The 14,846-nt window shown below is 39.7% G+C and overlaps 1 protein-coding gene across 4 annotated transcripts in view; it reads right to left on the bottom strand.

Annotated features, from left to right (window-relative positions):
- The window catches only part of LOC110834074 (Supervillin), a 138,091-nt gene that overhangs the window by 76,300 nt on the left and 46,945 nt on the right, over window positions 1-14,846 (bottom strand). The gene's annotated exons all lie outside the window — the stretch shown is intronic.

Raw genomic sequence — 14,846 nt, 5'->3', positions numbered from 1 at the left:
GACTGAGTAAATACATCAGGCGGTCTATGACCTGGACCTGAAGAACAAGAACAAATAAGATACTACATGGGTATTTTCATACTTATCTACGCCGACAGGTTGTGCGTGGATGTATAATTAAATTTACCTATCGTTTAGGTAAAATGACCGATTTGTGTAAATATAATACTTACATAAAAATAGATGTCAGTCCGAATTATACAGGATCCTAATTAACGAATTTTTATTGTACATAAAATGTCAAACAAATTACTATCTTGCACTTTGCAGAGATCACATTTAAAGCCGCGCTCACGTGCGCTATTTCAGCGCCGTAAATCTTCAAAATACCACAGTCCACCATCCAAATTAGCCACCTAACTAGACAGTGGAACGAGGACATTAAAAAAACGAAAAAGGGCTCTAAATACAATAATTCTTACCTAAGAGCGTGTTCAAATAAACAGACTGGAAATCACAGGCACCTTACAAGGTCTTCTACGGTACGAACACCAGCATATCAATTCAGTAACGTTTAATTCGTAGAACGACGAAGTCCCACGTGATCCGAAACAACCTTTTTGTTTCACCAGTAAAAAAAGGTCCCAACCCAATGTAAATATTTTACAAATCCACGCCTGGATTCTTATTTGCTGATGCCCTGGGCAGCCGAAGCTACGTTGTCCTACAGAATTCATTTAAAGAACAGTATTTGAGAATCCAAGAACAGCGAATGGTTCTTTCACAGAGAAGAAATATTTACACTTGGTATTACGCGAAATCTGCCGTTGTTGATCTGACACCTTGCATTAACTAGATGCGTATAAAACGAACTCGTTAGTTCTAATAAGTTCTAACCCAGAACGTAGCACCGCCTAGTAACAATTGGTAGGTACTGGTAGGTGTGGCCAAAATGATAAACTAGCAGGGATGGTAAGGATCATTCGGGATCCATGACGGAAAATCTAACTGAGCGGTTATAAATTTCTGAAGAAGGACTCTGCTCCATGGAATTCGTCGTTATGCACGTTGATATTAAGAACTAGAATATAATAACTGGAGGCTTAAGAGACGAAAGCACGTGAACATATGAAATTATCACTTCACAGAGAGCTAAAAACACGGCGCAATTGCTCATGACAATTCTCGCCCTGGTCTTCCACACCTCATTAACTACATTCAGTTCTGACGCTGTTAATAACATGGCAAGCAACGATGACGCAGAAAAAGGATGGCAGCACAAAACAGTATCCATAGAATATTTACATGAACAGTTCGTTCCTGACGTCATGAATTTGCTTTGAAGGTTTCCAGGGCTTCTTATTATTGAAGCAGAACTGAAGCCAAGTCGAGCAGAAGGTACTTGCGGACGAACACCGGCACTTCAAAGTATTGCGCCTTCGTTACGTGGAAAGAAATCGGTCGTTAAGACCGCCACATGAAAGAACGACAACAGAAACCCCGAGTTGGATTTAAAACAAAGAGAGCCGAGTACCTCGAATACAGGCCTACAATACTTCATCGAACGTTGGCCTACATACACGAGGTTTGGCTAAGATGTTAGCCAAACCTCTGCTGCTAACACGCTACATGCGTGCGTGCCGGTTTTTGGCGTAGTACGCTGCATCACATTGCTTGTGATTTTAATTGCGTAATGTTTGCTGTTTGCGTTTTGACTTGTACAACACGGAAGATGAAGTACAATGTACATACTCAAATTCAAAGATGTTCACGACCTCCTACCCACCTCGCGATTTGCCTAACACATTTTAAAAGGTCACACTCCATGAATTATAACTACATAAATAAGTTTACAAAACAAAAATACGGTTAACGATAGTTTTATGATATTGTTCCAACATTTATGGTAGGATTCTGGATATATCCTGCAGGTACCAGAACGATTACTTACAGTGAATCGTTCTTACGCACAGCTGCTACTGAGAACCTGAAGCTTAGGTAACAGATTGGGGCAGTGTCATGGTCCTACTCGACATTCAGCACTGAAGGTACCAGGACTCGTGAACGAAGAACTTGAAGAACGAAGGAAATATTTCGTGCTGACCTGTTCGATGTTTACAGATGTGTGATTTGGCTTTTTCAAATGAGAACTTGGAGAGAAGAAAGGAGAATCTAAAGGACGGACCAGTCGATATTTCAGCTGTCGTCCTGTTCGACGTCTCGATATTTATGTTCCTTGGGTATGAATTCGGACACCTTGCAATTTTTAAGTGAGACCTATTAACATGATAATGAACTTAAAACACGTTAAGCTGCTTAGTCACGAATGACATACTGACGGAAAAAGGTTCATGAGAAGAGAGAGACTTTCCCGAGGAATTGTTAAACGGAAAGTTTCAAACGATACGTTGCATTCATGATGTCTATGCAGCTTGTGACAGACGATGAAGAGAATGGCTGGACCTTATCTGCCGATACATTTTCATGCGACATCCTGTGATATGGCCAGCACTTCCTCTGTGAACGCAATGGGCAGAGCTGTCGTTCAGGCCGTACAAAGACACTTTACAAAACGTATTTAATCTGATTCCTAAAGGAAGCTTACTGCATAGAGCCACGAAAGTTTCATGCAACTTATTCCATTCTTCTTGGCTACAAAACCAAGTCGCTTACGAACACACAATCTCCAGTTTCACTTAAAAGCCTCAACTAATTTTAGACCCACAGACTACTGAATTTACGATACGAAGACCATGGCTCCATAAACGGAATCCAGGGCTTCTCGGTGAGTGTTCTTTGCCTTCTCTCACAAAATTAACCATAATTCGGCGTCTAAATTTCACAGTAACAATGTTTAAACTGTAATTGAAGATACTAAGAAAATATTATATAGGAGCGTCATGTGATAATTTTCTAAAATATTATCATAATCCGTGTATACACAACAGTTTCACTAAATTATCATTCACGTTAGGGAAAAGAATACAAGACAAAGCCAGTCTGTTATGTATAGCCGGATTACAATATTTTAGAAGATATTCGCATCCTACCACTATCAGAATCTGCACTTCGTGCAACGCGTGGTAAATTAAACAGCTGCGAACATGCACCAGAGAAAATTCCATTTCCTTATCAATAGTTTTTACAGTTTGAATTCTTAAATTTACTATTCGAGCTCAAAAGTCAAAATCTATTACTGTGGTGTATACGTAACGGGGTCCACAGTGGCCGCGCGGTCTGAGGCGTGGGCCTTCTGCCGCTTGGACCGTGGGTTCGATTCCCACTCAAGCCATGGATGTCTGCCCACGTTTCCATGTGTTGTGCTGTATTGTGTACAGGTAGAAGCCTTGCGACGGGCTGATCCCTCGTCCAAGGAGTCCTACCAACTGTCTACAGATCAAGCCAACGAAAAGTTGGACCCGCAGTGCTCAGGCACTTGAAGAACGGGTCGTTCCCAGTATCCCAGTATATGTAACACACGCTAATTACATCAAATTACACACGAATAAATTATCTTATCAGTATTTCAAAACAATAAGGAAAAATAGCATAAACCAGTATTTAACAGTACCTAAGGCGTGACCATATCTAGCACCTAAGATAGAGTTTATCATTAGATATTTATCTTTCATTATTAATATTTTAATTAGTCTTCAAGAATACTTTTGGGAACAATTATTATGCCAAGTGAACCCAAGCATATAGGAGAACTAAATTCCACGTGCAAGTTATGACCTATAATTAAACGTACTTATTACATTTTGCAACAACAGTTATATCAGGACGCTTCACGATCAAACAACTTTCCTCTAGGAGGCTAAGATCCTCCAATGTCAAACCGAAAAAGAAAACCTACTGACATTGAATATAAATCATCTAAGCCATTAACTTCTTCAATTAGCGATTAAATAATAATATTTCACACAACACAAACTGTCATGTTTTCAAGGAGCCGACTGACACGAAAACGACTAATAATCGATGTTTCATTCTCAATGCAGTAAACACCTTCCAAAGACGGAATATGAATTATGCGGAAATATCTATTTAACGGAAAGACTGTTCCCTAGAACTCAGGCAGAAACGGCCCAAGAAAGTGCGTAATCACCGCTCTATACTCGCAGTCATGACGCAAAGAGTATCTTACCACCGATTTTTTTTGAGATGGTTCTCGTTTTGTATTTTGCAAGTTTCTCGCAGCCTCTCAGAACCTAACCAATGCAAACTACATCACGGCCCGCCTCAGCCCGCACCCCGCTATTTTAAAGCCATGTAGCAAAGTTTAGCATTAATGTCTTCTTTCTGAGTACTTTCCTCGCACTTATGCCTCCAAATAGGAAGATGAATAATAGCAATAGAAGGAAAAATGCAGAAGCTGTTTCAGGTCCGAAGATGGCCGTCTTCTGAGATTTTGCGCCGTGTACTCTGGTAGAAGTTTACCGACGTTCCAAATGTGCTTGCTGCCTCCACCACCACCCTGATGATGGAGGCGGCAAACGCGTCTGAAACATCGGTAAACTTAAACCAGACTGCAAGTCGCAACAACCCAGAAGACAACCATCTTCATATTCGCCGCCGTGAGAGCCTAACATATCATAGTTCAGGACCTTACTCGTCGCAAATAAAAGAGGCATAGCTGTGTAATCAGAATTAGGGTGTATCAGTTTATATCACTATGACAACCACGGCATCCCGCTGCACTACGTTTCACACCAATCAGTCCCACAGAGCGTGCAGTGTGTACCCGAACATTACTGCACAAAATCAATCAATTTCCACATCGTGCTCTCTCAAGTGTTTCTCTTGCACGGTCATCAACACATTCGTCTCGGTAATGCAACAGTGGAATACGACAGGCATTAAGCGAACCCTTCCAATATGACGTTAACACCACTCTTCCTAAGCTTCGTGAATGCCCGGTATCCACGAAGAGTGTGTGCGAGCAAACTAATGTTCCTGATGATGCAGGCGGAAAGAACTTCCGAAACGTAGATAAACGTGTAACATGCTACGCGGCACAACTTCCCAGACGACAGTATTCAAGTTGCCAGTCGTATTTTCTGCCATGCAAAAGGCACTAAGTACCCTGAACTGGAAGATGTTCGTCTGAAGGAACGGAAGACGCCAGTCCATGTAGAGGATCTAACCCAGGTCCGACGTCTGTAGCAATTAACTTTATACTGGCTGAAGTATCGCCCTACTGAGATTAATAAAAGTGTCTGGTTATTGGGATTTAAGTGCCGTCAGCTTGTGACAAATGCATGGCAGTTTGGAGACAATTTTATCTGGTAATAATGACGATGCTGTGTTAATGTATTTTATGCATTCACATATGCAGCAGGACAATATGTTCTATGCTGCAACCAGATTTAATAACAGAGTAGGTTTGTATGTTGCTAGACAGACTTCCAACTTCCGACGGTGCCACCAGGCAAAGACAAAATTTTTGTTCTGTATCCCCACATTATGCCATAATTATTTATTCTACAGTCAGACCAGTTCATAGTTCGCTTTTTGATAAAGAGAAGTACATTTTGTTTCAATAACAATAATATACTTTTGAGATTATCACCGTCGTTCGCCCCATCATCGGGATATCTAGGCCTATGGAAAATAGATAAACGGGGAGCAATGAACCTGGCTGGCTGCGGGGTTTGGTACCAAAAACTGATAAAATGTTGGCTGAAGTTTATAGTGAACCGAACTTCCCGATTTCAAACAAACAACAGTAAAGTGCCTGAACTTTACATCCGATACAAGAAAAAGAAAAATGGTCTCTGGGCAAAAATGATGCTGTGTTGTGTCGTCGACGGTATCATCAGACATTAAACGGCAAAAGCAGTTGACAATGACGTTTAACTTTGCCTCGGAATGAACCCAGGCCGCCTGCAACATCCCTCTGCACGTTACAACGCTCTTGCCACATGAGCAACTGTGCCTCCACAACGTCGGAAAGGCCATAATGAATCACTTCGATATCCTTCCGTCTTCGTCTCCCGTCAATGCCATCAAGTTGGACCAGACAGAGCGAAACCAGCTGGGGCTCGCCGTCTTGAGAACTGCGCCGCGGCGATAGGCGTCCTTCACATTCCACAGGTGCTTCCGTCATCAGCGCTGCGATGCATTAACCGGATGATAGCTACATTCAAACTTCTATCGATGCATCTTTTTCAGTAAAAGTTTAATCCGTGAAGTACTTAAATCAGGATCTTCAATAACATTTATTTCAGCATTTAAATTAAATCACAAACATAAAAACTAACACCTGCCACACGGGCTGCTAGTTAAGTCTAACTGCCTCGTACCAGAAAGTATGAAGCAGGTACTTAAGCCAGATCTTGGAAATATGGCGTCTTATGAACACACTTCTAAATTTATTCTGACAAAGGAATTTCGGTTTAGTACCCACCACAGCCACTAACACAAAAAATAACAAAAACGATCTGTTGATATAGCACTAATATTCAACTACCTAAACGCCAGGAGTAAAACCAACTCCAGAAACGTAAAAATTACATATATCTGAGAAAAAATAGCAATATGAATGATAACTACGGTATTTTCAAGGCATCCTAAACCCCTACAAAGACATCACTCTGAAGAAGGCAACTTTGGAAAAAGTTCAGCATCCGATGCGGCCGAAAGCCGACGTTGCGAACTACAATTCAGACTGCCAAAAAAGAATGTTGCACTTCGATGGGAGCCGACATAGTCCTGCCCTTTTCTGCTCTAATTGAACAATGGGAGACTTGCATCTGTGAATTAGACAATGAGTGAAGAAATACTGAGGCAAGTGCCTGAGAGGTCATTAATGGCCATCCTAATGTGCAAAGCAACCATTACCGTGACTGCAGAATTTACGTAGGAGCACAATTGTATTGCAAAAGCCACAGGCGGTCGACTGAGCTTGGACCCTTGAAAGTGGTATCCCACGTGAATATATACAGCCAACCGGTTGCTGCATGCACCTTACATTTAAAGGGTTCACAGATCTTATCTCGACTCTACCCATACTCTACGTTTCCACTTCACCTCTTAAGACACAAGCCCTAATTAACTTATAGCCTACCTGGTGTGGACATGAAATGATTCACTTGATGAACGCGTTTCTTCAGAGAATTCTGACGCAACCGCATATAAATCCGAGTTTTAACAATGAAGGAAAACTCTTTCATGATTCTCCATTGTAATATTTTCCAGGTATCGTCTATGCTTCTGCAATATGTCATGATCCTTTCACCAAACATTCGGTAGCACGCAATAAATTATTACGGGGCTCAGGCTAAAACACTACCAGGAAAATTCGGCTCACTTTTCTCTCGTGGTTCTCATCTGGCTATATTACATTATGATGTAACTCCACAGAAATGTCAACATCCTCCTCAAATTAAATATCTCTCGAAGTACAAACATGAAAAATTGTGACTTCTGAACTACGAGAACAAACATCAAACACAGCCTTCATACAACAGTGTAGAACTAAAGATAAAGCATCACAGAATAAACAGTTTCAAGTTATCTATCAAGTCATGAATATGTGCAGTTTGTTCAATAAATATTCATCAATATGGTACAGCTTTATAAGGATCACACAGCTGTCAGAACACGGCCAAGAAAGTATTTTTAATGCCCGCATTTCCTTCCTAGTGCCCAAGTATGGTGTCAGATGTTATGATCTAAAGCTTAAAAAGCGACTAACATTAATAACATCTCGGGCTACAAGCCGAGTAATTTAGACATAAACGAACGACGCGCGGTTTTACTCATCGCCCTGACGATGGAAGAATTACGCACATCTGAAACGACGGTAAAATGACAGAATACACGGCGCAGCATCTCAGAAAATGGTACACAAGCCTAAGATGTGGATGCGATAATCACGAACTATCTCGCCACTACCTGGGGATTACTACAAAATGAAGCTTCAAATACAATGCATTTTCACCACCAGAGTGCAAGCTTTTGTGTAACACATTTTCCGCATATAAAACAACAAGAACACACGAAACACGGAACAGTACGCTCTATATCACTGAAACACTAACGCGTGATACCTAGACTGTTCGAAATATAACACACACCTAATTACGGCAAATTTAATTAATAATCATCTTTAATAAAATAATAATACGTACCTTACAGACCTAAACCTTCATGAACCTTCGTACTGAAGCTAATGAATCAGCCGCAACACAAATAATTAACTTAAAAGTCTGTCTAATTAATGTATCAGCTGCACATGATGCAAAAACCACACTCGTTCTTTGAATAATAGTGGACTACATGAGGAATAATGATTTTCTTTAGTTAGTCTTTACGACGACGCAGAACAAACCACTTCACAATACAAAACTTGAGAAGCAACAAAGGAGCCGAGCCGAGACGAGAACATCGCGGTCACTGGCTCAATAACTACTAAATGGCTGTAGTGCGGACGGACGCCTACTTCTTCGCCCGCTGCTCCGCACACTAACCTATCACAGACACCGGTTGATTCTCTCCTTTCGCTTCCTAATAAAACCGACATACTCTAACCATACACAGGAACGCCAAGCCGCTCGATCGGAGGTTGAGAAGACGATTAAAGCCGTCGCAATGATTCAGCCAATCCTACAACTTCACGCGAGATAAAGACAGAGGTGATTGGTCGGTTAAGTGGCCTCTGCAACCACTACATCTTTTTTAATTTATCAAAAGAAAAATGTTACGTCAGATGTGTTCATAAAGTACTACGTGTGACAATGAAAAATAGTCCAATAACGAAGCCAATGCAGAAATAATAATTGTAAAATATAATAATATGGAGAGGATACTTAAAAATCGACACGTCGTTCACAACTGTCCCTGTTTGTTTCCCTCGCCATCTCTGTCGGGACAGGAAGAAACGAGCGACACTAGTAATTTCCAAGTTCGTTCCATGGTATTTTGCATATTTCATTGGTCTGCAAGTTCAAAACCTTCAAACTTACTGACTGACGAAAGGTGCACCCTCGCCTTTAAAATTACAGTATTTGGATTCGAAAAGGGAGTATGAATGGAATTGGACATCCCTACTCCCTACTATAAGCGATGCACGTACAAAATGAGATGCCGCCATAAAATAAGAAATTAATTGTGTAAATTCTGAGAAACAGGCAATACAGAGAATTTTAAACCATTTCAAAAGGCATTTTCCTTGTAGGAAACACGACTACAAGTCGAGAATATTGTCGAGGGCTTAAGAGCTAAATCCCTAACAAAGGTTTAAGAGAAAACTCTGAAGGGTTCTAACGATGGTGCGTTGCGTACATTTTTTTTCTCCTTGATCCATCATTCAACATTTTAAAACAATTCCACTAAGTTTCGGAAGCTGGTTCTGCTCCCGTCTTCAGGCGAAAATTTCTAATCTGTTGGGTCCGATACGCGGAGCTAATCTCAAGAAGAGTGCAGTTGGGTTCTCAAAATGAAAGGATGAAGATAAACAGTTCCTCATCGAGGCATCTGCAGGATGGGTCCAAGATTTCAAGAGAGACAAAATCGGACACAGATACGCGATAAATATCAGCGTACGGACAAAGCTGCCTTTGAAGAAACAGCTGAAGCTATTGCATCGACCGCAAATCATTCCTTTGATCTCGAATGGGAACTGAAGACGAAAGGAAATACACAAACGCTGAGTTTAAAGGCAAATAAATTGTTAGACCTCCGAAACTATTTTATGCACGCCGATTAAAAAGTGATATCACTGGAAATTGAACTCCAGCTTCTCGCAACAGAGGGAAACACGATGCCAGGTCACTACTGCCGGGAACACACGGGCGCCATCTTCTACGAGACTTACGAAGTAACAGCGATGGAAGCGGAAAATACAACTCTGTCTTACAAAGAAACGCGGAATGTGGACACCTAATATTTCGGCCAGAAGTCAGACGGTCCATTGCCATACTGCGAAACCGGAGCAGAATCAGAAGGTTTCTCTTGTCAGTTCGCTTCGCTGTAATGGCGAAACATTTTAACATACCGAAAAATTGGCACAAGTCTGATTTCGGATGCCCTTATCTCTTGAAATGTTAGTCATACAAAAGTACCTCTGACTGTAAGGAAGTTCAATATTAGGGATAAATTACAAATATTTAACAATATTTTTAAATGTATAAAGCCCAGTCGTCCGAACCCGAAGCAAAATGAGTCATAGGCGAACGTTTTTAACACATGTAATATACATCGTCTCCAAAATCGACCCTGGGTTGCAAGACTGGCAGACAGCAAACAGCCCACTGTATATCTCACATTTCATTATACTGTGTGAACAATCATCGTTATATCAACACTGCGTACGTACTACCTTATAGCTCAGACAATGAAGAATGTCATCATAATATTGAAGTAATGAATCAGCCAGTACCACAAGCCTTTAGAGAATTAACAGTGATATGTTTTCTCTCTCTCTAACACACACACACACATATTATATATATATTCACACTTCGTTAGCAATGAGAAAATAGAAACTGAGACAAATACCTTTCATCTTGAGCTGGTGTACGAGACCCACCTCACTGCCTCTCATTCACGAGGCGTCTACGAACACTACATTAGTATGACTTAGCAAAGGCGTCTCAACAGATAAAGAACAAGATTGGCAGTCACATTATACTTGCAACGTGCTACTTTAAAAGTATGCCTATCACAGAGACGGTCAAAACGAGAACCCTGACATTAAAAACGATGGGCTACAAATAAGAAAGTTCTCTTAAATGATCTTCAAACACACGTAACATTATGCAGTTATACAAACTACATGTAGGAATAGTGAATCATTCTCGCTACAACACTGTCTAGGCTTACAACAGACTATAGTTGGAGGCATATTTTGAATAATTTAATATGTCCCGGAGTACCGTACAGGAAACACGGAAAAAAAGTCACGAACATATGGACATATTTTTGTAATTAATATTATAAAATCAGTTTAAACTATTTTAAAAAAATCGATCGATCGCCCTAATGATGGAGGCAGCAAGGACCTCTGAAACGTTGGTAATCTTCTATCAGACTACATAGAGCTACAACCAGCACATATTCAGCGTTTGTTACAAAACACCGAATAAACCAAAAATACTACAGACACGAATAATTTCATAAAAATAACGAGTTGAGTTCGCATTATTACGCATTACAACCGTTCTCACCTTGTGATCTGATAAAGACGAAGCCCAGGCCTGACAAAAAAAATAGAAGTTTTGAGTAAAGCTTCGTCATAAGGGCAGTATTTGGTCAACACACTGTTAAAGGGTGGGGGGGGGGACCCCAACAACACTCGATATTCCTCTTTCAGTAGCGGAGTAATGATTATGGCCTCAGGATAAGCATGAAACATCTCCGTTCGAAGTCTTGGAATACGAGCGTATGTCTGGGAATTTCATTATTCACTACCGAACTTTCTGGAGGCTTTATTCCATGAGACGTAGACAAATTACATCTGCAATGATAAACATCCCCCCCCACCAAAAAAACCAAGAATGAAAACACAAAGGCTTCTTCAGACGGCAGTAAGGATGTTGATATAGAAGTAAGTACAGATACAACGAAATAGGTCCTGCATATGCCCATGTGTTGTCACGAGAATGAGGTATAAATCATATATAAAGGTAGATACGAAGTCCTTAAATATATGGAAAATTTCTGTTATCTGTGAAATCAAATTAAATCAATCTTACAGTCAATAAAAAAAGCAAGAGAAAATTAAATTCGGTAAAAATTTTAAAATTTCGTAATATTTTGAAAATTTTTGTATTTGTTTCCAGGTCTGAAGAAAATTCTTCCGACTCCTTGTCTAACTAGTAGTCATCTTTGTATTGCCGTGTTTATTGCGTACTGTGTCAGACCAAATCATTTTTGTGAGCTAATCTCAAATCATCTCGTCCTCCACCACAGTTTACATACTGTTGTAAAGATTATCTCTTGCGCCACAGTCGGAACGTTTCCTTCACTTAGATAAGTTATTTGCAAACAATGTATAAAATTAATAAATAAAGGAAGGTCTTGTCTGTCTGTCCTTCTGCCAAAATGTTACATCTTCGACACTAATGAACAGATTTCAATCATATTCGATATTGTGGTACAGCAGAAAGAGATAAAGTTGTCTCTGTGCTCAACCAAGAGTCATTATATGGGAATGGAGGTACAGATCCACCAATCCTTAATCTCGGCACAAAATGCAGATGAGTCAACAATACGATCGACACCAGTGGGAATTAACAAAGACCATTTTTGATAGTCGAAGCAGGGATGCAATACACATGTTCCCGGGTGTACCCCGACAAGAGACGGAACAAATTGGTTTTTATGGCTTCTACAGGTGTCACTACTAGTAAGAACGATCCCTTTGCTTGTAGTATCCAACACCGCCGACCGATGGCGCACTGTTAGCGAAACATATCACATCTATCGATACCTCGAAAGTCCCCACTGCACGGACTCCGGTGGTCGATAAATGCCGGCACATTTCGTAGCTGCATATACAACATTGCGCGAATAACAATTGCTAAAAATACGGCAACTCTTTTAACACGGGTCGTCAAAAAATTGAATTGTGGTTTAGTTCGCTTCGAGCGATTCAATTGTTAAATAATTTAATGACTTGTAGAATCGTTGTTATGGAATGTAGAAACGGCACATCAAATGGAATTAAATTACTGGAACCAATAGGTGTGATTTAATTACAAAGCCCAGCTTTAAAACAAGTTCTTAAATTTCAATTTTTCCAAGCACCATGTAACTACAATTAAACATCTGGTTGATAATTCGAGTAGTTGGTATCCCTCCACTTCATTAGCATATGTCCTTCTGTCCCGAAAGTACTTTCTGAGTAAGACTGGCTATAAAACTAAATTTTATAAAGAGAAACACTTTCAGAAATTCACAATAATCGAATTCCTAAGAGAAGGACTGATGTTTTTGCCTATGAGAATGAAAACTGTCATTCCTTCATGAATAACTAAGCGGAGCTAGGATTATCAAACCTTCTCAAAAGATAGGGCCTACTGTGTTTCAACCTCAATTTATCGGCAACGTCATTATCCTTAAGAAAATACCGTAATAGAATGAAACAAACTTGAAATAGCAACACACGACAAAAACCTGTAACAACACAAAAAAAACTTGAAATAGAACAAGAAAATATACAATGTCCCTTACTTTCGTCCCGCCGCTCGGAAGTTTGACGTTACATCTGATAGATTTTCGGTAATGACAATATCTGGCCATAAAATTCTGCGAAAAGGTAGACTTTACACTTTATAGCTTTACACATAATTTTCTGTTGGTTTCTAAATAAAGGATTAATACAAGAAGAAACTATACTTTTCCGCAAAAGTCTTATAATATGAAGATTGAAGTCTTCTGGGTTGTTGCGCCGTGTAGTATGGTAGATTTCCACCAGGTGGAAATCTACCAGACTACACGGCGCAACAACCCAGAAGACTGCTATCTTCAGACTCACCGCTGTGAAAACCTCAAATTCTACGTCTTATGATTTATCGAGCCTTAAATCCCGAATCTGTTCTAATACAATGTTTACTGATACACGAAGAAGAGTTTTGTTATGTGACGGCTGTTAATTCACACTCACAGCTACATGTGGACATAAAAAAGATATAGGACTACAAGTGCAGTATACTATATAGAAATACCATCTACAAACACTCAACAACTGCCATATTAAGCATAACACAAATGCTACAAGCCAGCAAACTACTAATAAGATGTTCTACAAACTGATGATACAAATAACACAGAGTACAGCACAAGATTCACTATCGGGCAAGAAAGTTAAGATGGAGGGATAGTCGAGTGTCGGTATTGCAGGTCTCTCCAACGAAGTTCTCAAAGTGACACGAATGCGAATATAAAAATTATAACAATGGCATCACCTTCATTGTCCCAAGTCGATAATTTTATTACTTACAATAAATTTTAAGACATTTTTCAATATCACTAAACATTTTCAAGAAACAAAACAAATTCCAGGTACGAGGTGCAGCTCCTACTGACTACTGACGTGATATCAACAGGCATTGCAACACAAACCTCGATTCGATTTAAACTTTTCTCTGGCAACTTAAGAGAAGAAAGAGGAAATTTAAACAAAATATATTTAAGTAGCTGCTGCGCCCTAAAACACTCTCTGTACTAATTAACAATTTAGCAGCTAAACGGAATAAATTATTTTACCACACGATATTGTATTCTATAAAAATAAAGCATCACAACTATTATACCTTGCATTTTATACGATGTCATTACTTTTACATTCAAATATGAGAGTGATGTTTCAATTTTATACTTCGGAATATACCAGAGGTGAGTGAACATACTCACGCTCCGTCTGATTTTACTTATCGATGATAGCCAAGAATATTCTCAATATGGGGACAAATTTTAGCAAGGAAATAAACCTTGGTCACAGACATGTTTCCTTAACCAAATAACACTTTCTGGTCATTTGGCACAGATTTCAAAGCCAACGAATAATGTGACCGCCATCCACAGAAATGACTCTTCACTTGGCCCGCATACCACACGAGTTACAGTACAAAAGAAAGGTACTCCACCACTGCCAGCAGCTCACCCAGACCACGTTCACTCTGAAGTTTTTTGCCCACAACAAATGTTCTAAAATAAATTTCGTACGTTAATGTCTGTTCCTGAGCGATTAATCCCGTTTATCCTAACACTTGTTTCTAAAATAAAAATTAATAAAATAGCACAAAGTTTATTGATAAAAAAGTATTGAGAATTGACAGAATGAGTGTATCAAGTATCAGCGTTCCGACAGAACAGTTGTTTTAAGCGTCGAAATTTAACCTGTGTATCACTTGCGAATTTATACCTCTACCAAAAGTGAGTGACTATTTTAAAGACAC

Source organism: Zootermopsis nevadensis, unplaced genomic scaffold (assembly GCF_977971745.1).
Source record: "Zootermopsis nevadensis isolate Lab colony 2312 unplaced genomic scaffold, Znev_1.0 Znev_ptg000017l, whole genome shotgun sequence".
Taxonomy (NCBI): domain Eukaryota; kingdom Metazoa; phylum Arthropoda; class Insecta; order Blattodea; family Termopsidae; genus Zootermopsis; species Zootermopsis nevadensis.
This window is presented reverse-complemented; position numbering and strand designations above follow the sequence as displayed.